Source organism: Pleurodeles waltl, chromosome 7 (assembly GCF_031143425.1).
Source record: "Pleurodeles waltl isolate 20211129_DDA chromosome 7, aPleWal1.hap1.20221129, whole genome shotgun sequence".
In the NCBI taxonomy this organism is placed as follows: Eukaryota; Metazoa; Chordata; class Amphibia; order Caudata; family Salamandridae; genus Pleurodeles; species Pleurodeles waltl.
The window spans coordinates 460,561,345-460,589,095 of NC_090446.1; positions in this window are offsets into that span (position 1 = coordinate 460,561,345).

Consider the following 27,751-nt stretch of genomic DNA (forward strand, 5'->3'; position numbering starts at 1 on the left):
AGGTGACATCAGGGCAGGCAACATCGTGGTCCGTGGCATCACTGCGCATGACATCCCACGTGGCATCACAGGAAATAACATCAGAGGAAGTGGCATTAAAGGCCAAGAGTTTGCAGGAAGTGACATCATAAGAAGTGACATCAGATCTTAAAACCTCACACATAATTTTAGTGGGACTGTCATGAGTACATTTGAGGCCATTAAGAGAATACACACAAACACTTCTGATTTAGGCAGAAGGTGCACGCTTTAGTGAGCTACATGTAAATCAATGTTGCCTTTTGTTAGCATAAAGCTTCCTTTACCAGTAAGAATAAGCAATTGTAGAGTAGTGAAATAAAAAGGTTATGGCAACCTTGGCATTCAGCAATATTACCCTAAGAAAAGGTTTGGGGCTCTGCATTAATATTTTTACAAATTACACACTGCCTCACCCCAAATTTCCCTTCCACATTTAGCAGCAGACATCTCTCATGTTCTTATTGTTGGCATAACTATATTTAACCCACTCACCAGCGGAACCTGACAGTTCACCCTAGAATAATACCCACACAAAGATTGGACCATGAATTTCACAGTTAGAGTTATTATCTCTACATCAAAATAAGTGTAAGCGGCCCAGTATCCAAAGATGAGAAGGAAATGGCAACGGCATATGCAGTTCTAGGCCTAACTAGCACTGTGAAGAAAATATTGACCTTCACAAGGATATATTGCTAGTTTGTACAGATAAACTACCCAAGTGGGGAGATGTAGGAACAGCGAGAGACACCACACACTGCGGCCAGTAATCAGAATCTACACTAGACTATGCTAGCTAATAGGAACTTGGCATATCCTAGACATGATACACTGTCCAAATGGAGCACTGAAGACGGCCTACTTGTTTACAGTAACACTGACATGTGGACTTATATATTAACTGTACACTCATCCTGAAGGAGGCAGCCCTGTGCAAGCACACATGATCTTTCATTTCATACGTAGCATAACTCTGAACTGCATCAGTTTTCCAGACCGAAGAGCATCATAACAAAGCTACCCTGTGATTCTGTGTTATAATTAGGGCTGCTGGTTTTATGGTATTTATTTTTTTCACATTTCTATCTGTATGTATCCATATTTATTTTTTGGTCATTTTATCTGTATTTTTTAGGAGGCTGGCCTGGCTTGTAGTGGGTACCAAGGGGTATTTACACTCTATACCAGGTCCAGTTATCCCTTATTAGTGTAGAAGAGGTGTTTCTAGCAGCTTAGGCTGATAGAAGGTAGCTGTAGCAGAGCTGCTTAGGCTGAACTAGGAGACATGCAAAGCTCCTACTATACCACTGGTGTCATATGCACAATATCATAAGAAAACACAATACACAGACATACTAAAAATAAAGGTACTTTATTTTTATGACAATATGCCAGCTTTCATAGTCAGAAACTTTACTGCCATGTAACCACCCCTCCCTCCAAGGCCTTCACTGAATAGTCAACATAGTCTACCCAGTCTTGTGAGGACTCTTTTCTGGTTTCTCTGAACTTAATCCTGTATTGTTCAGTGGTTAAGCCAAATCCATCCAAGAGTGCATTCTTCAAAACTGTAAAATTATTGGCATCACTTTCCTTCACAGTAAGGAGCCTATCCCTACCCTTTCCACTGAAAGATAGCCATAGGATAGCAGCCCACTGCCTTTGAGGGACCCTCTGTACCATACAGGCCCTCTTAAGTAAGTGCAGCAAACCACTTGTTAATGTCATCCCCCTCCTTGAAAGGGGGAACTATCTTATGCAGATTCCTAGAATCATGTTCTCTCACAGGATTGCTATCAGGAATACTGCTGCTGCCACCAGGGGGTCCTAACCCCAACCTCTGTCTCTCTGTTTCTAAGTCTAGGGATTCCCTGTCTAGAGCAAGCTGTTGCTGTTTCAGCTTAACCCTGGACTCTTCCACTCTCAACTTATTGAGTTCCCTTTCTAACATCTTGTCATCAGGGTGGGTGGGTTGGGAATGTTTTGACACAGAAGAAAGGTTTGAATGAGCAGAGGGAGACCTGTCCCTAACAGTTGCCACTCTGACAACCTGGCCTTCAGGAATAAAACCCTCCCTACTATGATGGGAGCTTCTTATACTACCAGCATTGCTAGGTGGTCTGCTAAGGGGCAAATTAAGAAGGGAACCCTGCAACACTCCTACTGGGGGCTCCCCTGAGTCAGAGTGTGAGCTATCTATCAACTTTTCAGATGAGGTGCCACCCTGGGCCTTATCATTCTCAATAAGCATATTAGACAGTAACTCTATAGAAGGGTTCGTACCTACCACTAAACCTCTATCAATGCAGAGACTCCTTAGGCTCTTAAAGTTAAGGTGGTCATAAGTAGTATTGACCAAATTAAGAGGGATTCCTACACCATACATGAAAAGGTTTAGGGACAGATAAAAGAGAGAAAAAGTTTTAGGACTTTTTAAAGAACAGAAAAAAAAACGTTTTCAACTTTTTAAAACTTTTTGAAAGTTTAGGAGTACTTTTCAGCACTTAGCAGATAGTGTAAGAGAAGAAAAGCAAAACAGTTTGTTTAGGTGTACATACACTGAACTTGTTTTGTATATTATTCTCTTATAAAAAGTACAAAAGGACAAAGTGGTAAGTAGTTACAAGTACTTATCCCACCGCTGCACAACCAATGTAGGAGGCTGGCCTGGCTTGTAGTGAGTACCAAGGGGTACTTACACTCTGTACCATGTCCAGTTATCCCTTATTAGTGTAGAAGAGGTGTTTCTAGCAGCTTAGGCTGATAGAAGGTAGCTGTAGCAGAGCAGTTTAGGCTGACCTAGGATACATGCAAAGCTCCTACTATACCACTGGTGTCATATGCACAATATCATAAGAAAACACATTACACAGATATACTAAAAATAAAGGTACTTTATTTATATGACAATATGCCAAAAGTATCTCAGTGAGTACCCTCAATATGAGGATGCCAAATATACACAAGATATATGTACACAATACCAAAAATATGCAGTAATAGCAAAAGGAAGCAATGCAAGCAATGTAAAGTTACAGTAGATTGCACTAGGAGCACATAGGTATAGGGGCAACACAAACCATATACTCCAAAAGTGGAATGCGAACCACGAATGGACCCCAAAACTATGTGAGCTTGTAGAGGGTCACTGGGACTGTAACAAAACAGTGAGGGTTAGAAAAATAGCCCACCCCAAGACCCTGAAAAATAGGTGTAAAGTGCACCTATAACCCCCAGAGAGCACAGAAGTCGTGAGAGGGGGGTTTCAACACCAGCAAAGTAACAACAGTGGATTTCCGGACCTGAATACCTGTGAAACAGGCGGACCAAGTCCAAGCGTTGCGACAATGTCGAGAGTGGGCGGATGCCCAGGAAATGCCAGCTGAGGGTGCAAAGAAGCTGCCACCGGATGGAAGAAGCTGTGGATTGTGCAAGAACGAAGAGGACTAGGAACTTCCCCTTTGGAGGATGGATGTCCCACGTCGTGAAGAAGCTTGCAGAGGTGTTCCCATGCAGAAAGGCTGCAAACAAGCCTTGCTAGCTGCAAGGGTCGTGGTTAGGGTTTTTGGATGCTGCTGTGGCCCAGGAGGGACCAGGATGTCGCCACTTGGATGAGGAGACAGATGGGATGCCTAGCAAGTCAGGGAGCCCTCACAGAAGGAGGCAGCACCCGCAGAAGTATCAGAACAGGCACTTGGAAGAGGAGTGAACCGGAGTCCACCCAAAGTCAGAAAAGGAAGTCCCACGACGCCGGAGGACAACTCAGAAGGTTGTGCACTGCAGGTTAAAGTGTTGGGGACCCAGTCTTGGCTGTGCACAAAGGAAATCCTGGAAGAGTGCACAGGAGCCAGAGCAGCTGCAAATCACACGGTACCCAACAATGCAGTCTAGCGTGGGGTGGCAAGGACTTACCTCCACCAAACTTGGACTGAAGAGTCACTGGACTGTGGGAGTCACTTGGGCAGAGTTGCTGAGTTCCAGGGACCATGCTCGTCGTGCTGAGAGGGGACCCAGAGGACCGGTGATACAGTCTTTTGTTGCCTGCGGTTGCAGGGGGAAGATTCCGTCGACCCACGGGAGATTTCTTCAGAGCTCCTGATGCAAGAAGGAGGCAGGCTACCCCCAGAGCATGCACCACCAGGAAACAGGCGAGAAAGCCAGCAGGATGAAGCGATACAAGGTTGCAGTAGTCGTCTTTGCTACTTTGTTGCGGTTTTGCAGGCGTCCTGAGCAGTCAGCGGTCGATTCTTTGGCAGAAGGTGAAGAGAGAAGTGCAGAGGAACTCTGATGAGCTCTTGCATTCAGTATCTGAAGAGTTCCCCAAAGCAGAGACCCTAAATAGCCAGAAAAGGAGGTTTGGCTACCTAGGAAGGAGGATAGGCTAGCAACACAGGTAAGAGCCTATCAGAAGGAGTCTCTGACGTCACCTGCTGGCCCTGGCCACTCAGAGCAGTCCAGTGTGCCAGCACACCTCTGAATCCAAGATTGCAGAGGTCTGGGGCACGCTGGAGGAGCTATGGGCACCTCCCCTGGGAGGTGCAGGGGAGTGGTCACTCCCCTTTCCTTTGTCCAGTTTCGCGCCAGAGCATGGCTGGGCTCAGTCTACACCCTGAACCGGTATAGACTGGCTGATGCAGAGATGGGAACCATCTGTGCCCATCAAAGCATTTCCAGAGGCTGGGAGAGGCCACTCCTCCCAGCCCTGACACATCTTTCCAAAGGGAGAGGGTGTAACACCCTCTCTCTGAGGAAGTCCTTTGTTCTGCCTTCCTGGGCCAGGCCTGGCTGGACCCCAGGAGGGCAGAAACCTGTCTGAGGGGTTGGCAGCAGCAGCAGCTGCAGTGAAACCCCGGGAAAGGCAGTTTGGCAGTACCCGGGTCTGTGCTAGAGACTTTGGGGATCATGGAATTTGGGGTGACAATTCCATGATCTTAGACATGTTACATGGCCATGTTCAGAGTTACCATTGTGACGCTATACATAGGTAGTGACCTATGTATAGTGCACGCGTGAAATGGTGTCCCGCACTCACAAAGTCCGGGGAATTTGCCCTGAACGATGTGAAGGCACCTTGGCTAGTGCCAGGGTGCCCACACACTAAGTAACTTAGCACCCAACCTTCACCAGGTGAAGGTTAGACATATAGGTGACTTATAAGTTACTTAAGTGTAGTGGTAAATGGCTGTGAAATAACGTGGACGTTATTTCACTCAGGCTGCAGTGGCAGGCCTGTGTAAGAATTGTCAGAGCTCCCTATGGGTGGCAAAAGAAATGCTGCAGCCCATAGGGGCCCCCATGCAGAAAGGCTGCAAACAAGCCTTGCTAGCTGCAAGGGTCGTGGTTAGGGTTTTTGGATGCTGCTGTGGCCCAGGAGGGACCAGGATGTCGCCACTTGGATGAGGAGACAGATGGGATGCCTAGCAAGTCAGGGAGCCCTCACAGAAGGAGGCAGCACCCGCAGAAGTATCAGAACAGGCACTTGGAAGAGGAGTGAACCGGAGTCCACCCAAAGTCAGAAAAGGAAGTCCCACGACGCCGGAGGACAACTCAGAAGGTTGTGCACTGCAGGTTAAAGTGTTGGGGACCCAGTCTTGGCTGTGCACAAAGGAAATCCTGGAAGAGTGCACAGGAGCCAGAGCAGCTGCAAATCACACGGTACCCAACAATGCAGTCTAGCGTGGGGTGGCAAGGACTTACCTCCACCAAACTTGGACTGAAGAGTCACTGGACTGTGGGAGTCACTTGGGCAGAGTTGCTGAGTTCCAGGGACCATGCTCGTCGTGCTGAGAGGGGACCCAGAGGACCGGTGATACAGTCTTTTGTTGCCTGCGGTTGCAGGGGGAAGATTCCGTCGACCCACGGGAGATTTCTTCAGAGCTCCTGATGCAAGAAGGAGGCAGGCTACCCCCAGAGCATGCACCACCAGGAAACAGGCGAGAAAGCCAGCAGGATGAAGCGATACAAGGTTGCAGTAGTCGTCTTTGCTACTTTGTTGCGGTTTTGCAGGCGTCCTGAGCAGTCAGCGGTCGATTCTTTGGCAGAAGGTGAAGAGAGAAGTGCAGAGGAACTCTGATGAGCTCTTGCATTCAGTATCTGAAGAGTTCCCCAAAGCAGAGACCCTAAATAGCCAGAAAAGGAGGTTTGGCTACCTAGGAAGGAGGATAGGCTAGCAACACAGGTAAGAGCCTATCAGAAGGAGTCTCTGACGTCACCTGCTGGCCCTGGCCACTCAGAGCAGTCCAGTGTGCCAGCACACCTCTGAATCCAAGATTGCAGAGGTCTGGGGCACGCTGGAGGAGCTATGGGCACCTCCCCTGGGAGGTGCAGGGGAGTGGTCACTCCCCTTTCCTTTGTCCAGTTTCGCGCCAGAGCATGGCTGGGCTCAGTCTACACCCTGAACCGGTATAGACTGGCTGATGCAGAGATGGGAACCATCTGTGCCCATCAAAGCATTTCCAGAGGCTGGGAGAGGCCACTCCTCCCAGCCCTGACACATCTTTCCAAAGGGAGAGGGTGTAACACCCTCTCTCTGAGGAAGTCCTTTGTTCTGCCTTCCTGGGCCAGGCCTGGCTGGACCCCAGGAGGGCAGAAACCTGTCTGAGGGGTTGGCAGCAGCAGCAGCTGCAGTGAAACCCCGGGAAAGGCAGTTTGGCAGTACCCGGGTCTGTGCTAGAGACTTTGGGGATCATGGAATTTGGGGTGACAATTCCATGATCTTAGACATGTTACATGGCCATGTTCAGAGTTACCATTGTGACGCTATACATAGGTAGTGACCTATGTATAGTGCACGCGTGAAATGGTGTCCCGCACTCACAAAGTCCGGGGAATTTGCCCTGAACGATGTGAAGGCACCTTGGCTAGTGCCAGGGTGCCCACACACTAAGTAACTTAGCACCCAACCTTCACCAGGTGAAGGTTAGACATATAGGTGACTTATAAGTTACTTAAGTGTAGTGGTAAATGGCTGTGAAATAACGTGGACGTTATTTCACTCAGGCTGCAGTGGCAGGCCTGTGTAAGAATTGTCAGAGCTCCCTATGGGTGGCAAAAGAAATGCTGCAGCCCATAGGGATCTCCTGGAACCCCAATACCCTGGGTACCTCAGTACCATATACTAGGGAATTATAAGGGTGTTCCAGTATGCCAATGTGAATTGGTGAAATTGGTCACTAGCCTGTTAGTGACAATTTAGAAAGCAGAGAGAGCATAACCACTGAGGTTCTGGTTAGCAGAGCCTCAGTGAGACAGTTAGTCATTACACGGGGAACACATACAGGGCACTCTTATGAGCACTGGGGCCCTGGCTGGCAGGTTCCCAGTGACACATACACTAAAACAACATATATACAGTGAAATATGGGGGTAACATGCCAGGCAAGATGGTACTTTCCTACATATTTATTCACATTTTCTTTTGTTGCAAGGAAAAAGATGCAGCTAGTATTTTTTCACATTTATTTAAATAGACAATGCACACTTGGTTGTTATAGGTTTAGATAGATTTATATAGATGGAAAAATGGGTTACTGCTTTTAACAAAGAGATCCTTTTGTTATTTGCAGTTAATAAATTGTAATCTAATATAGCACAGTGAGATGTGAAGGACCTGTTGTATGTAACACATCATATGCATTGATTTACAAACATATAACTTATTGTCAATGCATAATGTGTATGTGTAATGCATAATGCTCTGACACCCTGCATTGTGATGAGTAACACTGGGACAGACCTGCCTATCTAACATTCCTACAGTGTATGCATATCTCTTGGGTCCAGGGACTGCACAAATTCGAAAGAATGCCTCTCTTAAGTACCTCTGAAGTGATAAGCTGCATCCATTTGTTCTCCTTCAATTGTGCTTAGGATTCCTCTCCTCCCACCGCCTCATAGCTCCCAGCCAGGATAGTCCAGCAAAAAGAAGCCTGGTGGCCCCTTAACGTTGAGCTTTGTTATGGGCTCAGCTGAATTCTGATAAGCCCTCTCTGCACCTGCACCCTAGTCTCATACAGCAGCAAAGTTAAACACATATATTGCCATTTTTCTGTTTCTATTTAAAAATACAGACAAAGGGAAAATATTTTTCTGTCTGTATTTATATGCAAAAAAAATCAGTTTGAACGTAAAATATGTAACCTTAGTTATAATACAGTATATTGCAATCGTTGCAGCATCGCAGCAGGAGATAGGTTTGAGAAGGGCAAAAAACGACAGTAAGTCTGTGCTGCTTGATTGGTTACAAAGTCTGCATTTTAAAATATCTTATGGGGTTAAGGCTTCTGCTACACAGATCTTTGTGCTCCCAGTAAATATGAGGAATAGTAATAATGGTAAAATAACTCTAGTGGTTAACACATGCTGGAAAGATCTGTGTTTTGTCTAGTCCCGGTTCTGACTCAAAGTAGCATACAGGGATAAAGTGTCTTGTGCAAAGCATATCATGTAACCTACAGGTACAGATTTTTTTTTTTATGTAGATACATAAGTAGGTTGCTGTTTTTAACACAGAGACCCTTTTGTTACTTGCAATTGCATTGTAATCCCTCTAACATAGCAAAGTGGGCTATAAATGACGATATGTGACACCTACACCTTGTAACCCTCGTTGCCTTTTGTAACATATCCTGGACACTGATTTACAGACTTTTATTATTTATTGACAATATAACGGGTACATGTGATGTAAAGCTCTCTGACACCTTGCATTGGGATGAATAGTGCTGTAAAACAAATACAAAATACTGGTATTTGAATTATTTTGTACTGGGGCAGAGTAACACATCTGACATTCTTACAGTGCATGCATATCTATTTCATAGGGGTCTGAAGAAAGTCAAAATTGTGCCTCTGTTAACTACCTGTGAATTGCCAGCAAGCCTTGTGCCTTTGTTTCCCTTCCACAGCCTTTAAATCTAGCTCTCAGCCTGGATACTCGAACAAAAGGAGGCCTGATGGCATGGACGTCAATTCACTGAAATGCCAGAGGAAGTGGGCGTGACATCACATGCCCTTTGGCCTCCATTTTTACTCACATACACACAAATTCCTCTCTCACATAAACACACTCTCACCCATAAGGACACACACAGCGTACTTTTAAAAGCATTTTTTTTCTTACCTCAGCTGCATGTAAAGTCATATTCCAGCTAATTGTACTTCATTTTTATTACACTAAAAATGAATCATATGTTATTATTCACTCTTAGTGAAATAAAAAACTGAGGAGGATCTTGCATTGTTTTCCGGGCACTGAATTTGCCATCTCTGAGCCCAAGGGTCGTAAAGGCAGTGCCAGGTTAGCAAATGGCAAGCCTGATGTCACAGCTGCGACCCCTGGCGGCCCCTAAATGTCCATGCCTGATGATCCCTTAAGTTTGGCCTTGGTTATGGCCGAGCTGGAGTCTGAAATAATAAAGCCCCCTCCACGCCTGCACGTGGCTGCTCGGAATCAAAGCAGGCGCTGCTGAATGAGTCCGGGTGTTTGAAAATTACACCGGGGCGAGTTCAGCATGTTACACAGTGTGGCCTAACTTCTTGGCAGGGTGGACGGTGTCCACCCTGTGAAAAAAGTGGGTGGACGCTGTCCACTGGATTGTACCCCCGACTTGTGCCTTCGGGACACCAGCGCTAAAATGTAGCAGTCTAAACACTGAGTCGTCACTGAGTCGTGGTGCTTGACAAGGATGCCAATAAGCCAATTACATTGCTTGCATATCTCACAATGATAGGTTGAGTCGCTTCCCTGTTCAATTTTACCTTTATATGACAGTCAAGGTAATAAAACACTGAAAAATCCTTTTGAAAAAAAGTTTGATACTATAATGACTTTTTACCAATTATTAGCCTATTTGTGCAGCATATTCAACTTGGCTTATTGTGCAGGAACGTTGGAAGTATCAAAATAGTAATCTTTTTTGGAGACTAACAACTCGGCAACTGGGGTGTGGGCGGCAGAGAAAATCCAATGTGTGAACAAGAGAAAACAGTTATACTGGCCTAATCTCACCTGTAATATACCCCCTTATTTCTTGTATATACTTGTCCCATTCCACATTTCCCAACTTTGTTCTTTAGACATGTAATGCTGTTTAAGCTTAAAGTATTAGTCAATGTAGGAGGATAAGGTCCTATACGGTTAATATTACCAAGCATGCTGTGTCATTATGTTGTTTATTAACAGAAGCTGAGAGTTGCGTTGGTGTATTTTTCTTAAAACGCATAGGCACCTGGGCCCGAGCTCGTTTACAAATAACTTATGGTTTTAAAAGCACTAACTGAAGAGTTCCTTGTGTGTCCAGCAAAAATGTCAAGATAACCCTGGTAATTAATGTTCCTATTGGCGGGAGAATGGCGCTTTGTCCAGCAGCAGTTTTGACTTAACATAAAGTAGTTCAGCAGGGAAATTTGCCTGCTGCAAAGAACATCGACAATGTAAATCATAGAAGTGTATTTTATTGGGTTACTGCTTTTGTCACAGATATCCTTTTGTTACTTGCAAATCATAAAATGCAATCATCATATACTACAGTGACCTATGAACTGTCATCAAAGAGCTACATGCAAACTGCATGGTATTGGTTAGAACGTTATGTTTTCCCCAGTCGGTCATTATTTGCTAAAAAGTGTTCATTTGGGTAGAAACATATCTTATTATTCAAGGCAATCCTAACCACTGTTGTATGCTTTATCTCCTGAGTTTGCACTTCTCCAGACCGCTCTTAAAACATATTGCCCACTAGTATGGATAGTATATGATTCCTACACTTGTGATTCACATTGTCTTATGTAAAACTTCCTGTAGACTAATTTAAACACATATGATTCATTGTCTCTGTATAATATTTCTGTGTGATGTAAAGTGTTCTGACACCCGTACACTGGTATGAAAAACGTGATAAAACAAATTAAATGCCAGTGAGATAGGGGTTATGGAGAGATTAGTAGCATTTTTTGAGAGTACTAGTGAGGGAATCCATGGAGACGGGGGTCATTTGGGGGGTCCCAAAAAAGACTGTTGCAGCTACCGCTGCCAACACTAAGGTTGGCCCTGCCTGGGAAAGGAGAGCAGTATAAATCAAGGCAAGGCTGGCTGTTCTGGGCATCAGAAGTTTCCCCGGGAGGCTGGTAGGATAGAGGCCAGTATTGCTCCTTGGTGGCCGATTGTGTTACTGGAGGCTATTTTATCGCTGAGCTGGGAAGTCACTGTGATTTGTAAATTGTTATGGGTTCATCAGCACCTGCTTCAGAGGTCCTTTCACAGCCAACAATTTTCAGACAACAATAAAAATTTCAAGATAATTCTGATGATTAAGGTTCCTGCTAGAGAGGGATTGCAGATTTATCTAGTGTAAATCTTTGCTCATCAAAGTAGCGCAGGGAGAATGGTTAACGGAGGGGATTAATACCATTTAAAAAAAAAAAGAAAATAAACGTACATTAAAGCTGCGCGTGCCACACAGCGTCCTGCTCCTCTGCTGACAGGCACACGCTCCCAGCCTGCCCTGCACCCAATTCTGATGCTCCTCAAAGCAGCGTCAAGATTGGCTTGGAGCGCTCAGCCAGGGGGCTCCCAGGTAGACTGGGAGTCTGCAACTGTGTTGCTAGGCTGGAGAGAGCCTTGTGCGCATGTGTGTTTGACCAGCCCGAGACGTCCAGCCAAACACACATGCGCTCTGAGGGGGAGTACTCAGCACTCACACTCGTCACCCCTGTGGCCATGCCCCTTTATAAAGAAACAATAATAAACACTGTTTCTTATTGTTTCCTTATAAAGGTTTTGCAGCTGCCACCACTGGCGGGGGGGGGGGGGAACGACGCTCCTCCACCCTCATGGAGGAGTCGCCCCTGGGATTAATATGCCTGCAGCAAAGAACTGAACCATGCAGATCACAGGACTGTATTTTATGTGGATATCCCGGGGGTTACTGCTTTTGTCATAGAGATCCTTTTGTTATTTGCAGTTTATAAGTTACAGCTGTAATATAGCAGTGAGCTATGAACTCCCATCAAACTGCATGCAAACCATATGACACAGATAAGAAAGTTAGGTGGTCATTACAACCCTGGCGGACGGTGTTAAAGCGGCGGTAAGACCGCCAACAGGCCAGCGGTAAAAAATTTGGAATTATGACCGTGGCGGAAACCGCCAACAAAGACAGCCACTGTAACACTCAGACCTCCATGGCGGTACAGACAAACAGCGCGGCGGTCACCGCCAACAGACAGGCGGAGGACAATGTACCGCCCACAGTATCACAACCTACCAATCCACCACCTTTTCCGGGGCAGGTTCACCGCGGACAAAAACACACGGCGGAAACAGGAACTTCGAAGGAAAAACGCTCACCTCTACACACTCCACGAGGAAGGAGGGCACCATGGAGCCGGAACTCCATATTCTCCCTGCAATAGTCTTCCTGCTCCTATACGAGGATCATCAACGCTGGCGGCGAAGACCACAGTGAGTACTGCACCTACGACACAGGAGAGGGGGGAGGCAAAAACACAGGGACACACACAACCAACATCCCAACCCCCACCCCGACCCTCACCCACTACAACACACACACCAATGCATATCTATACATTACAGTAAAACGCCCCAACCCCCCGGAAGAATGCAAAGACAAATGGAAAGGAGTTGAACCATTGTAATATATCAAAATACAGTAAGCAAATATATACATATATATATATATACACAATAAACAAAATATACACCACGATTAGTAGTGCAGGTATAGCAACATTCATAGTCTGTGGACCACTGGGCCCAAAATGCATGGGCGAGGCCCACACAAGATACCCAAATTAAAACGGAGAGAACACTGCAGGGGCATCAGATAGAAATACAACAGGAACCTCAGGGGGAAGGGAAGAGGGGCACCTCAACCGGATGAGTGCACCACGCCAGATCCACGAGGGGGCTCCATGCCCATTGATGTATCCTGGGGAGTGCAGAGCCACAGTCTCTCAAGTCTCTCCAGTGGGTGGTTTGCCCACTGTACCATCCTGAGGAGTGCGAAGCCACAGTCTCTCACGTCTCTGCAGTGGGTGGTTTGCCCACTGTACCATCCTGGGGAGTGCAAAGCCACAGTCTCTCAAGTCTCTGCAGTGGGTGGTTTGCCCACTGTACCATCCTGGGGGGTGCAAAGCCACAGTCTCTCAAGTCTCAGCAGTGGGTGGTTTGCCCACCGTACCATCCTGGGGAGTGCAAAGCCACAGTCTCTCAAGTGGATAACAGTCTCCACTGGTTCTGGAGGGGGCTTTGTGCCCAGAGTGCTTCATCCTGCCAAGGACTGAGGTAGTGGATGCCTTTCTCCACTGGTTCTGGAGGGGGCTTTGCGCCCAGAGTGCTTCATCCTGCCAAGGACTGAGGTAGTGGATGTATCTCTCCACTGGTTCTGGAGGGGGCTTTGTGCCCAGAGTGCTTCATCCTGTGCAGGACAGACGGAGTGGATGCCTTTCTCCACTGGTTCTGGAGGGGGACTGGTGCCCAGAGTGCAGCACACACCCTGTGACGGTCCCAGTTGCGTCACTGCCCCTGCTGCAAATGGGCTAGTGGTGCATTCCATGGCGGTCTTTGCCCTGTTCAGCGGTCCCTGGCCTGTTCAGCGGTGCTTGAGTTGCCAGTGTCAGACCTGTTCAGCGGTGCATTCCATGGCGGTCTTTGCCCTGTTCAGCGGTCCCTGGCCTGTTCAGCGGTGCTTGAGTTGCCAGTGTCAGATCTGTGCAGCGGTGCATTCCATGGCGGTCTTTGCCCTGTTCAGCGGTCCCTGGCCTGTTCAGCGGTCCTTGCCAAGGCGGTCCTTCATTGCCCAGCAGGGCTGTGGCTGGCGGTTCTTCATGGGTCAGCTGGGCTGTGGCTGGCGGTCCTTCATGGGTCAGCTGGGCTGTGGCTTTCGGGGCCCTCCTGGCCAGCTGGGCTGTGGCTGGCGGTGGCCTCCTGACCAGTGACGATGGGGCTGGCTTCCTGGGCAGTGACTCTGGTGGTTTGTCTCCTGGCCAGTGACGATGGGGCTTGCCTCCTGGCCAGTGACGATTGGGCTGGCCTCCTGGGCAGTGACTCTGGCGGTGGCCTCCTGGGCAATGACGATGGGGCTGGCCTCCTGGCCAGTGACGATGGGGCTGGCCTCCTGGGCAGTGACGATGGGGCTGGCCTCCTGGGCAGTAACTCTGGTGGTGGCCTCCTGGCCAGTGATGATGGGGCTGGCCTCCTGGCCAGTGACGATGGGGCTGGCCTCCTGGCCAGTGACGATGGGGCTGGCCTCCTGGGCAGTGACGATGGGGCGATGGGGCGATGGGGCTGGCCTCCTGGGCAGTGACGATGGGGCTGGCCTCCTGGGCAGTGACTCTGGCGGTGGCTTCCTGGGCAGTGACGATGGGGCTGGCCTCCTGGGCAGTGACGATGGGGCTGGCCTCCTGGGCAGTGACTCTGGCGGTGGCCTCCTGGTCAGTGACGATGGGGCTGGCGGTGGCCTCCTGGGCAGCGGGGATGAAGGCGGTCTTCTCCGCCGTGCTGCTCCTCCCAGACTTTGGAGATTTCTTCTGCCCCTTCCCCACCTTGGGAGGAGTCACAGCTGAGTCGACACTCCCCCCGGGACCCTTGTGAGTGGCTTTGCTGGCTGGAGTCTTCCCCCTCTCCCGCTGGGCACTGTCCAACTTCTGGTGCTTCACAGGGGGGGGACTGGCTGTGGTGTGGCTCCGTGCCACACTGTCTGTCCTGGTGGCCGGTGTACTCCACATACCTGTAACAACAGGCACCACTCGTCCCGGAGATTTTTGGGCTGAGGTGCTAGTACGGGATCTATGAGTTGGAAGGGGGGGTGGTGGAAAATAGGTTAAGGGTGGACAGCAAAAGTTTTTTGGAGACACTGGGACGGGTAGCTGGAGGTGGTTTGGGAGTGCAGGAAGAGGTGGTGGTTATAGGAGGTGTAACTTTTGTGGATTTGGGTGCAGGTGCATGGACTGGAGGCTGTCGCGAGGTGGATGGCTGTTGGGTGGGTGTGTGCCTGCGTTTGTGTATCTTCGGAGGGGGCGTCACAGACACACTGGGAGAGGACACAGGGGACGTGGAAATGGTAGTGGGGGTGGTGACTGCACGTGAGCGGGGTGTGGTGGTGGATGTGCTGGTGCAGGAAGTAGTGGCTGTAGTGGTAGTGCATGCAGGTGTGAGTGTAGACGAGACTGGGAGGGAGGAGGGAGACGAGGAGGAGGGGGACACAGTGGAGGCAGTGGATGTTGGTATGTCTGTATGTGTGTGATGCTTGCATGAGTGCCTGTGGGATGTGTGGTGCTTATGTTTGCCTGAGCTTCCCTTGTGTGGTGAGGTGTGTGCAGGCTGGTCTGATGGTGTGCTTGGGATAGGCTGGGGTACAGGGGATTGGGTCTGGGTGGAGGAAGTTGGAGGGGGGAGGCTAGATACAGGGACAATGGCTGCCATCAGTTCTGAGGCCAGAGTTTGCAGGGTTCGATGAAGGGCAGCCTGACCAGAATGAATGCCCTCCAGGAATGCATTTGCGTGTTGCAATTCCCTTTCTAAACCCTGGATGGCATTCAAAATGGTAGACTGCCCAACATTGAGGGACCTGAGGAGGTCAATGGCCTCCTCACTGAGGGCAGCAGGTGACAGGGGCAGGGGCTGAGGTGCTTGGGGCGAAGGTGATGCCCACCCTCCTGGGTGAGCGGGCACAGAGCGAAAGCTGAGGGGCTGCTGGGAGGGCGGTGCTGGTAGGGGGGGTGGCGGCTGTACCTGTAGAAGTGGGGGGCACAGATTTGGCCGCCACCACAAGGGAGCTCCCATCGGAGGACGAGTCCGTGTCGCTGGTTGCTGATCCTGTGACCGCCGTGGTGCTACCCTAGCCCTCCGTCCCACTGGTGTATTCTGAGTCTGTGGTGTGGCCCTCCATGGCCATATGGGATGCAGCTGCCTCGTGCTCCGGTGCCACTGTACCTCCTCCTGATGATGCTGATGCACACAAGAACAGGGAGACAACAAAAAGGGGGGGGACGCCAGAAGAAAGACAGGTTGAGTGCATGGCTTACCGCTACCGTTGGCAGACAATACAGACACAGCAGCCCCCTGCACTACGTCGCGCTGTTGGGCTCTACAGATGCAATTCCTGGGATATGGCCTACATGGCTATGGACGACATCTGCACACATAGATGACACATGGGCATGAATACCTGTACTTGGCACTCTACAGAGTTGGGGTGGGGTGCCACATGGCCTGCATTACGGAGGGGCCTAGCCTACGGAACTTGCCCTGGCTTAGGGAAACCCATAGCCCTCCTACCCCACCCAGACACCTTCACTGCGCACAAAGTCCGCTGAATGATGTTGTACTCACCCCCTTGTGTCTGCTGTGATGCCCTCAAGCACCCATCCAACTCAGGGTAGGCCTCCACCAGGATCCGGAACATCAGGGGGGTCATGGTTCGACAGGCACCCCTCCCACGTTGGGAGGCCATCCCCAGTTGAGCCTCCGCCGTCTTCTTGCTCCAGTGGCGAATATCCTCCCATCTTTTCTGGCAGTGGGTGCTCCGTCTGTGGTGGACCCCCATGGTCCGGACGTCCTTGGCGATGGCACGCCAAATATCCTTCTTCTGGTGGACACTGACCTACATGACATGTACAGGGTAAGAAGAGAAGTCATTACCAACTGCACCGTCTAAGTGAGTGGCCCACATCCCTACCCTTGCCATGTCGCACATGCATTCACAGTCCTTCATGCACGCAGAACTGTGCCCCCTTCATTCTTACAACCAGCCCTCTCCACACAGGCATAGCCCATACAACGTGCTCTCTGTGTACTTACCTGTTGGTCTGGAGGACCGTAGAGTAGCGTGTACTGGGGGAGGACCCCGTCGACGAGCTTCTCCAACTCCTCTCCAGTGAAGGCAGGGGCCCCTTCCCCAGATGCACGAGCCATTGTCTCTTCCAGACCGAGGTCACAGCAGCACTTGCAGTGTAGGTCCTCTCCTGTCGAAGATCAGGTATCGAGTGATTGAACAGATAGAAAATGGCGGTCACGTCCGCGGTGGTGCGTACCATCACCGCCGGCGTACATCGTCATTGGCTCCTGGGATCCATAGGGTCCAATGTTAACCAATGCAGCATTGCGCCGCGGTCTTCGACCGCCTACCGCGACTGTGTACAACGCCAGCGCAGTTACCTCACATCCCATTGTCCCAGTTTAGAGGTCAGGCAGCCGCCATTTCAGGGGCCCACATGGGCTAATTACCAACTGCGTCACACATACCTAGGCCTTGTCTCACAACACAAATACAGGCCACATTTTGTGTATGAATGGTGTTCTGTGTAGACTGTGGGTACATACCTCTGAGTTGTTTGACTCTGTGGTCGCTGTTGTCCTTCCTAGGCACCGTCCGCTGGGACATGTGAGGAGATGGTGGAATCCTCCGGTGTACCGACCGCTAGTGGACCTGTCAACAATGGAGGAAAGAAGTTTGATCATCACCTACAGGTTTGACCGTGCCACAATCCAAGAACTGTGTGCCCAGTTGGAGCCTGACCTGATGTCAGCAATCCGCCATCCTACAGGAATCCCCCCTCAAGTGCAGGTGCTATCAGTGCTCCATTTCCTGGCAAGTGGGTCATTTCAAACAACAGTGGCCATGGCATCAGGGATGTCCCAGCCTATGTTTTCCAACGTGTTGTCCAGAGTGTTGTCTGCCCTGCTGAAACACATGCAGAGCTACATCGTTTTCCCTCAGGTGGAGGATTTGCCTACAGTGAAAGGTGACTTCTATGCCCTTGGACATATCCCCAACATCATAGGTGCCATTGATGGGACCCATGTAGCTCTGGTCCCCCCCCACAGGAGTGAACAGGTGAACAGAAGAGTTATCATTCGATGAATGTACAGATGGTATGTTTGGCAGACCAGTACATCTCCCAGGTAAATGCTATGTTCCGTGGCTCTGTGCATGACGCCTACATCCTGCGGAATAGCAGCATCCCTTATGTGATGGGTCAACTCCAGAGGCACCGGATGTGGCTATTAGGGGACTCTGGTTACCCCAACCTTTCATGGCTACTGACCCCAGTGAGGAATCCCAGGACCAGGGCAGAGGAACGCCTACAATGAGGCCCATGGGCGGACTAGGAGTGTGATCTAACGCACCTTCGGCCTCCTGAAGGCCAGGTTCAGGTGCCTCCATATCACAGGTGGTTCCCTATTCTACTCACCAAAGAAGGTGTGCCAGATCATCGTGGCCTGCTGTATGCTTCACAACTTGGCTTTGCGACAACAGGTGCCTTTTCTGCAGGAGGATGGTCCAGATGACGGTGTTGTGGCAGCTGTGGAGCCTGTGGACAGTAATGAGGAGGAAGCAGAGGAAGAAGACATTGACAACAGGTACTCAGTTGTCCAGCAATATTTCCAGTGACACACAGGTGAGAAAACATTCCTGCCTACTACAAGTACTTTAACACTTCTACCTCTATCCTGTCTGTCGATTTCAACCAGTATATGGTCACTGAGTTGTACATTTCCCTTACGGTTTTACAGGTGTGGTTTCCAACGTGTGTCATCTGCATAGATTCCTCATGGACTTGAGATGTGTGACATAGGTATGTTGACATTACATTGAAAACACAGTTTGTCACTGTCATTGCTAATACACATTTTCAAAATTACAGACTGACTCCAGATTGTTTTGTGCTTCAAGGGTGTTTATTGAAGTGCTCAATATTGGAGGGGGTGTTGTAAAATGGTGAAGGTTGATGGTAGAGGAATGTCCATGGCAGAGTCCAGTCTATCAGTCTCACAGATGCATTGCCCATATGGGCATAGGAAGTGGAGCTGGGGCAGTTCCAATATGGACAGAGTTACAAAGTGGGACAGTGGTTTGACAATCAGGGTGGTCTCATTTCTTGGCGGGGGTCTTAGCATCGTGCTCTGTCTTGTTCCTGGATCTCAGGGACCGCTTGCGGGGTGGTTCTCCCTCTGCAGGGGGTGGGGTGCTGTTATGGTGGTCCTGTGGCGGTGCCTCCTGTCCACTAGCGCCGGCGGAGGTGGTGGGCAGTTCATCGTCCATGCTAGTGTCAGGGGCCCCTTGTAGTGCCACAGTGTCCCTCCTGGTGTTAAGTATTTCCTTCAACACCCCTACGATGGTGCCCAGGGCGGAGCTGATGGTTCTGAGTTCCTCCCTGAACCCCAAATACTGTTCCTCCTGCAGGCGCTGGGTCTCCTGAAACTTGGCCAGGACCGTTGCCATCGTCTCCTGGGAGTGGTGGTATGCTCCCATGATGGAGGAGAGGGCCTCGTGGAGAGTGGGTTCCCTTGGCCTGTCCGCCCCCTGTCGCACGGCAGCCCTCCCAGTTTCCCCGTGTTCCTGTGCCTCCGTCCCCTGGACCGTGTGCCCACTGTCACTGCCCCCAGGTCCCTGTTGTTGTTGGGGTGGTGGGTTATCATGGGTTCCCTGTAGTGGTGGACACACAGCTGATTGACGTGTCCTGGGGACGGAGGTATGGGCTCGCTGGGTGGGTGCTGTGCTGGTGTTACCAGAGGGTGGAAGGTCTGTGGTGGGCTGTGCCTGTGTGAGGGGAACCGACTGTCCTGAGGCCCACAATGGTCCGGGCTGGTCATCTGGATCCAGTTGGACAGAGCTGCTGTCATCACTGTGGGCCTCTTCTGTGGGTGGGGTGGAGATGTCTGGACCCTCCTGTCTGGTGACGTTGGGTAGTGGTCCTGCAGGGGTGGAAAAGCATGATTATTGCATCTGTGTGTGTCATGGTTTGCAATGGGTGGGTGACCGTGTACCCCAGTGCTAGCATTCCTGTGTGTGGGCTTGTGTGATGATGTTTGAGGGGGGTGTTATGGGTATGTGCAGTGGGCATGCTTTAGTGCTGGGTGTCCATGCTTTGTTGTGTCATGCAGGGCTTGGTGTTAGGATGTGTGGTTTGTGTTATTAGTACATTTGTGAGGAGTTGTAGTGATAGGGGAGGGGGCGAGGGTGGGGGTCTGTGATAGCATGCAGGTAGGGTGGAGGATATGATAGTTAAGATTTGACTTACCAGAGTCCATTCCTCCACCGACTCCTGCGAGGCCCTCAGGATGCAGTATAGCCAAGACCTGCTCCTCCCATGTTGTTAGTTGTGGGTGAGGAGGTGGGGGTCCGCCGCCTGTCCGCTGTACCGCAATGTGGTGTCTTGAGACCACGGAACGCACCTTCCCCCATAGGTCGTTCCACCTCTTCCTGATGTCGTCCCGATTTCTTGGGTGCTGTCCCACTGCGTTGACCCTGTTGACTATTCTTTGCCATAGCTCCATCTTCCTAGCTATGGAGGTGTGCTGCACCTGGGATCCAAATAGCTGTGGCTCTACCCGGACGATTTTCTCCACCATGACCCTGAGCTCCTCCTCCGAGAACCTGGGGTGTCTTTGCCGTGCCATGGGGTGGTGTAGGTGATGTGTGGGGTGGTGTGTGTGGTAATAAGTGTGGTGATATGTAGTGGTGTGTGGTGTTTTGTGCATGGAAGTTGTGTGGGTGATGGTGTTGGGTGCCTGTGGCTGCTAGTTTGTTGATGGTGGTGTCTCTCTCTGGTCTTCTCTCGGTAATTGTGGTCATAGGGGTTTGTGGCTGATGTGGGTGTGTGTTTTATATTGTATTGGGTGTGTGGGAGTGGTGTGTATGTGTATCACGTGTGTGTATTTCAAATTGTCCAATGTGGTGGTGTTTTGGAGATGTGTGTGTATTTTGAGCGCGGTGGTGTGTACCGCCAATGGAATACCGCAGTTGAAAGACCGCCGCGTGAATTCGTGTGTCGTGATAGCCTGGGCGTATTTCTGTTGGCGTGGTGGTGGAGGTTTTGTTTTCACCAGTTTATCACTGACCTTTGGTTTGGCGGACTTGTGTGGGTGTCTGGATTTTGTCAGATTTCGAGATGTGGGTCATAATAGCTGTGGCGGATTTCCGCAGGCGCGGTGGTGTGTTGGCGGTCTTCTGCACGGCGGTAAATGGCTTTTACCGCCAATGTTGTAATGATCCCTTAGTGTTTTTTCCCAATCTTCTATTATCCTATGTTTTGAAACCCTAACAATGTACTTCTCAAGACAAAGTATTAGTAAAAATGCCTACCCGTATGGATGACATTTGAACCCATTCGCCATAGCAGCTGACCAGGCGGGGGGTGCAACTACAACCCCAGCGTGACCTGCTGCCAGAGGGGCCGCCAGCCACATAATGATTGTGAGTTTCTCCCCACTCCCGGCAGTGTGCGTCCTAATGCCCCTACTCAGATACTGCAGTTCCAAAGAGGCCCAGACTGCAACTAGTGGACAGGAGTGTGAAAGCGAGAACCAGCACCAATGAGGGCTCTATGGCTAGTAATAAGTCAAACTTGCTAGAGCAGGGTTATGTTCCCTATTGGGCATAGATATTGATGGAATCATTACTTGGGAAGCTCAGAACAATATTTCTAAAGAGTTTTCATCAATACTTGACAGGCTGGAAACTATTGAAAAAAGTTTAGCTTTGACTGCTTCACAGGATAACTCTCCAAACATTAGAGCCATGCCTGAACCCCAAGTGGCTGTTCATTGTTTTATACAAGAAGTTAGGTCTGAGGTGGTGGCTGGCTCTCTGCACAGTGCACATTCGGCTAGTGAGGTTTCTAGCACCATGTTGAGTTTCATCATGCAAGAAATGGGTGAACTTGCCCCTGATAGATCCAAGACGGCCTCAGTGGTTCGACCTGAAGTTCATGTGGGGGGCTCTGTTCAAGGACCTAAAGTCCGTCATTTTGCCCAGGAACAGCCAGTGATAGATCTCCCGCTGGCCTCAGGCCCCCATGTGGCAATTTTGACCAGAGTACCAGAGCTACAAGTGGGACAGAAGGAAGGCCGAAAAGAGATTTGACTAATAAATGTATCAGCTGGTTAGTCCACCAATGGTACTTCTCCTTTTGTATGGTGGATGAAATTCTTTTCACATGTCATGTGGGTTGGTTGGGCCATGGTCCCAAGACTATTGAGGGTGACTATCATCGTAAATGTCAAGCCCCCACACATTGTACAAAGGTTGCTTTTTGTGCCCCATGGAACACAAAGTTAAAAATCTAATTTGGTTCTTTTCCTCCTTGGCTATTTCTATAAACCTAGCTCCATGCTCTGTGTATAGCTGGTGCTGTGAGGATATCTGACATGCATCTGCTAATGATGTAAGACGCTTCTGGATACAGTTGCAGCACCCAAAGCTGTGCCAAAATAACTGTGGGCTTAAGGGCATCCATACAGCCACCATGTGTGTGCTATTGAACACACGCAGGACTACATGGCACAGGGTAGCAGCTTCAGTCCTGTTATGTCTTGACAACAGTGATGTGCAGCTCAGGGTTTGCCCAACCTTTCTCGAGGCAAGATAGTATCAGTTGTACATGGGGCTTCAGCATGGAAATGTAAAGTAGGCTCAGGCCAGGTTTTACATCTGACCACATGAATGTAGATGTACTACAACATAGAATGCCAGCTTTGTAGTTAGCAACCCCCTCACCCCATGATGAGTGCTCAAGCCCTGGTGTATCACCAGGGGTATTGATCAGATGGATTGCATGCCCAACCCCAATTCTGCTCAGGGAGACAGGAAATCCAAACTTGTTGAGACACATGTTGCTCACAGTGTAGCTGAGAGTAATGTTGAGCAGGCCATTATTTATTCCTATCAGCTGTGGCCGCTTTTAATTTACAATGGATTGATGTCATCCCACTGACATGTACAAGATATGGGTGATGTATGGTTGGATATAGACACAGATGAGGAGCAATTCGTTTTTTTTAGGAATGTGTATAGGACTGTATCGGTAATCAGCTGTCACACTGTAAGTTACAAATCTGTACATACTTCACCCAATGCTGATACCGATGGTTGCTTGTCCTCATTACAGCTGCCAACATAACTAATAATGAGAGGCGCCAGTTCACATGGAGGGCCGGACGCTACCACCACCTCCTGGAAGTGCATAGAGGATACTGCCACATGGCACGCCGTTTTTGTGCAGAAAAAGCTTCTGGGGAATGGCGGGCATTCCCACACAGGAAACCCACACAGCTACCCAATGCATGGAGCAAGCTCCTTAACTACGAAGGGGCTCCCAGCTGCAACCACCCCATCCATATCTGCAGCACCAGTCGTCACACAGGCACCGGTTTTACCACCACCAGCTACTGGGCCATCCCAGTTCAAATAGGATCTACGTCAGGACATCAACCTAATCCTCAGTCTTTTGGAAAAGGAGGAGTTGGCGGAAGACCACAAAATACTGACATACATCAAGAAGGAGTTGAAGAAGTCCAAGAAATGAACATCTACAGTTATGGACTACCTCCCAGTTCCTTCCCCTCCCTTTTAAAGTTGTAGCATAATTTACTTTGGGCTTTATGTAGTTAGTGGTAGATTAATGTAGCCATTAGGTAGGATAAGTGTAGGGGTGGGCTACTATTCATTTGTTTTTATTGGTGGGTGGTTGGTTGGGTTTCATGTTGGGGCATGTATGTGTTTATAAAAAAAAAAATAACAATAAAAAATACAAAAAATATATATTTGTTTAGGCCATAGGATAAGGTAGTACATGTGTAGTTGTAATAATTGCTGTCCTACTTGTATCTTGTTTCTTAAGGGGAGTGTGCGGGGCAGTGTTTAGAGTATGGTGTTTCAGGGCTAAGTTAAGTTTAGCAAAGGTTAGATAGATGTAGGTGTATGATAAGTATAGTTAGTATAGGTTAGTTAAGCATAGGGTAGGTTTTAGTTGTTTTTAAGTAGATTGTTTTCATAATAAATAGCTTGTTATAAGTGGATACATTTTGTGAAATTAGTGTGAGTCTCAGGGTTCTCCCCATGAGTGCACTGGGCAAATTGGTGGAAATGTCCTGGGGAATCTATCCTGCCTTCAAAACCCTAATTTACCATGTGCTATCCCTATTGACAACGGAGCTGTCCCATTGAGTGCAACATCACATATACTCGTCCATGCATCTGCCATCCAGTGTACCCACCATTCATGATGACTATGTATACTGGGTATTGGACAGGTAAGTTTGGTACTTCAGCTGTCAGTGTTCGTGTCCTGTAGTAACAATGTTGGGAACTGTGACACATCTGACAACAGCCAGAATTGGAACTCTATCCTGCAACACTGACCAGTGGCCATCACTTATACGGTTAGCTACCTCTGTACCACCCCAATGAGTCCTTCTGGTACTCCCAGCTGACAATATTGCCCTACGCTTGCTGTTCAGCCATACCTACCGTATCAGATGAGGAAACCATATATGGGTCCTTCATTTGTTACATACTCAGTGAATTGTTTGTATGAGTTGAGACCGGTATATACATTTCTCATGTTAGGATCCTTGTACGTAGCTTTGTGTCCCCAGAGACCTGCACTCATGTATTGATATTCTGTGACCAATGACATGGATTCACACATTACAATCATTAAGCTGAGTAGATGGGTCACAGTAGATATAGACATGCTAAATGTGTACATTGTGTTTATTAACAAGTGGAGGTGTGAAAGTGAGATATTTACAATATCCAAGTCAGAGACCCCATTTGTGAAATCCCGATATTTGTGACACAATACAAGTCCAGGGTTGAGGGACATGTCATGAGACATGTTTCGGAGTAGTGTTGATAAGTGTGGAGGAACAAAAATTGCCAATTGGTAAGTGAGAGACAATGACAGTCCATAGCAGACAATTCAACAGTTGGTGGGTGAAGAGTGCACATATCCTACTGTGACAACACTGGCATAATCTTAAGCCCAGAACCGAGGAGAAAACTGGCCATGAGGCACAGACTGGTGCTACCGGGAACTTTTCCGAGTAAAAGTAATTTGTTCCACATCTTCATCCTCTGATGTGTGTGGTGCCTCCTGTGCCATTGGTGGTGATGGTGAAGAGGTAGAGGGGGCCACACACACTTCCAGGTTTAAAGATGTGGAGTCCAAGCTCCCGGCAGCTGCCATTTGTGGTAAGACATAGTTGTTGTAGCCTCTCCCTCATGGCAGCAGCTATGTCTGCCAGACACTGCTGGACTCCACTCAGTGGGAGTGTGTGCCTCGGATGGTAGCTGTGTTTTCATTAGCTGTCACGAGGCAACTGCGCACTCCCTCTAGGCTGCCTGCCACGGTCTCCATCCCCACCTGACCTGCTTGGCCAGCTCCCGCTGGACTCCTATCACTGCCCTCTAGAAGCTTGTCTCTGGGTCCTCAGAGCCCTGAGCTGTGTTTGTACTGGCAGGTAGTATATTTTGGGCGTTGGGTGGGTCATCTGGGGAGGCTGCAACATTGGGTGTCCTCCTTGCAACCCGAGGTGGTGTCTGGAGGGATTCCAGGACATCCTGGAGAGTCTGTTGGGTGATGGTTGTCAGCTGGTCATCCAGGTCATCAGTGAAATCTAGACAGGCAGATCGGCAGGAGAGCCATCATCCTCTGCAATGAGTTGGTGTAAAATCAATCTTTCTATGTTGTGGCAGTTGACATGGCACCTTATTCAATTGCTATTGGAGGCTCAGTGACAACTTACAGCCCAGATGTTGTTCTTGTACATTACGGGTCCTATTTATCAGCCCTTTGAACCACCTGAGAGTCGTGTGAAGGGAAGCTCAGGTGGGGCAATGGGCTGTGTCATATTTACAAGGTGTGATGTATTCCGTTATAGTGGCTTGACACCACCTAGTTATTATGGCCCCTTCCCATGCATCAATTTGCATGAGATGGTATTATAATGGCTGTTGTGGTGGTCAGTCCACACAACACATGTTGCATTTTGCCAGTGTCCCAGATTTACATGTTTTCATACACCTGAGACGGCACTAATATCTTACACCACCCCAAGGATGGCATTACCAAGGTGCAATGAGGAAGTTTACTTTGATTGCTCCTAATGTTTAAGTTTGTGTACGTGTGCTGCATTCCACAGCACACATGGACCTAGCAGATTGCTATTTCTGGTTGTGCTGGAAGGTGCTCCTCCTACATAACAATGCTCTCCCCCTCAACGCAGCCACACTTGCACTATGGTGCAAGGGATGCAGCATTGTGGCAGCTAATTTACCACTGGCACAGGGTTGGACCCAGGGATGGCCGGCATGGGTATCATTTATTGATGCCACCAAATTATGACACAGCCAGTTGACTTATTTTCAACTTTGATCAGGGCCTCTAGCTAGTTTGATGGAGAGATTGCAGCTAGTTGTACAAGTGCACACATGGGCCATCATTACAAGTCTGGCAGTCCTATGACCACCAGACTTCCATTGGCACTATAATCACCGCCAACATCGCAGGTGGACCTGGCACATTTGGAGCATGGGGAAAGCCCCACGGGCCAATGGCCTGGCACTGGCAGGTTGCCGCCAGCTAACAGACTGGCAATGCCACCTGTCTTCTGACACCAGCCCAGCATTACAATCAGCGCTACCCTCCAGAATATGATCCCTCTTTTCCACAACCTTTGTATGGCAACTGCCATGCAAAGGTTGGTGGTAATGGTGTGTGGTGTGCCCCTGGATGCCCCTGCATGCCCATGCTCCTGGCATGGGCAGTGCAGGGGCCCCATGACCAGGCCCTTAATGCTTTCCACTGCCTGATTTGCAGTGAAAAGTGCAGCGTGTGCCGTCACACCCAATGCACCCCAAGATTGGTGCTGGTTCTATTTGATCTAGCAACAATGTTGTGGTGACTTCCCCACAGAGCTGACATGAGGAGACACGGTTTCCACCTGCCATCCCAGCATGAAACTCGTAATGCCAACTTCGGAGGGAAGATCACACTGGCAGTCTTACCACCGCCGGCTTGCCCATGTGGCTTCCACGACCCATCAATGTGATAATGTACAACATGATATTCACAGACATACACAATATGTTGTATTTGTGTGATTGTTTCCCCATTCCTATGTGGCTCACATGTTTGTGGCAGAGTTGTTGTGTGTTCACCCTGTCTGTCTACAAATTGCAATCTGTAGTACATTTTTTTTCTAGTGGCACAGTTCTGATCAGCATCAATATGTGCAGCTCAACACTGCGCGAGGTTAAGTACGCAGGGTAGTGCCATGTTTACTGTGATACCGGACCACCCTGCAATTCCCCCGGCAGCTGCACAGATTAGTTCTCCCTGCACCCAGACAGGCATTGATGCAGCATGATGAAGAAGTGGCTGCCTTGTGGGGATGTATTGCATATGTGTGGGGTGGTGTTCTTTCCTGCGCATGTACAAGTAATGTTAGCTAAGGTGCCATTTCAATGTGTGCTGTAGGATGCAGCACACATGTTTCGGCAATGGGACATGGCGATAGTGAAGTGTTTCTGCATGAGACAACACCATGACGTGACCCCAGGAATGGTATTGACTTTCTTCATCGTCTCTGCTGTCTAAGTTATGATGACACAGGCACACTAATTAGATATGCCTTCCATCCAATGTGCTGCATATGTACATGTTGGTATATAGCCCTGGTGATTGGTGTATATCCAGGTTGTGTATGTGTTGTAGTGCATAGCACAACCAAGATGTGTGTACATATGTTGCTTATGTGTGAATAGTGCATCTTGATTCATGGGCAATGTGTCCCGCTGCAATCCTTTAGCATGAATTGAGGGTGTCCTTTGTGCCTCCCCCTTCTGGCATTTGTAAAATTAGCAGTTATTTCCCCCATGCGACTTCCTTTGCATTTGTGGTGGTTGTTGGAAGTCTTCGC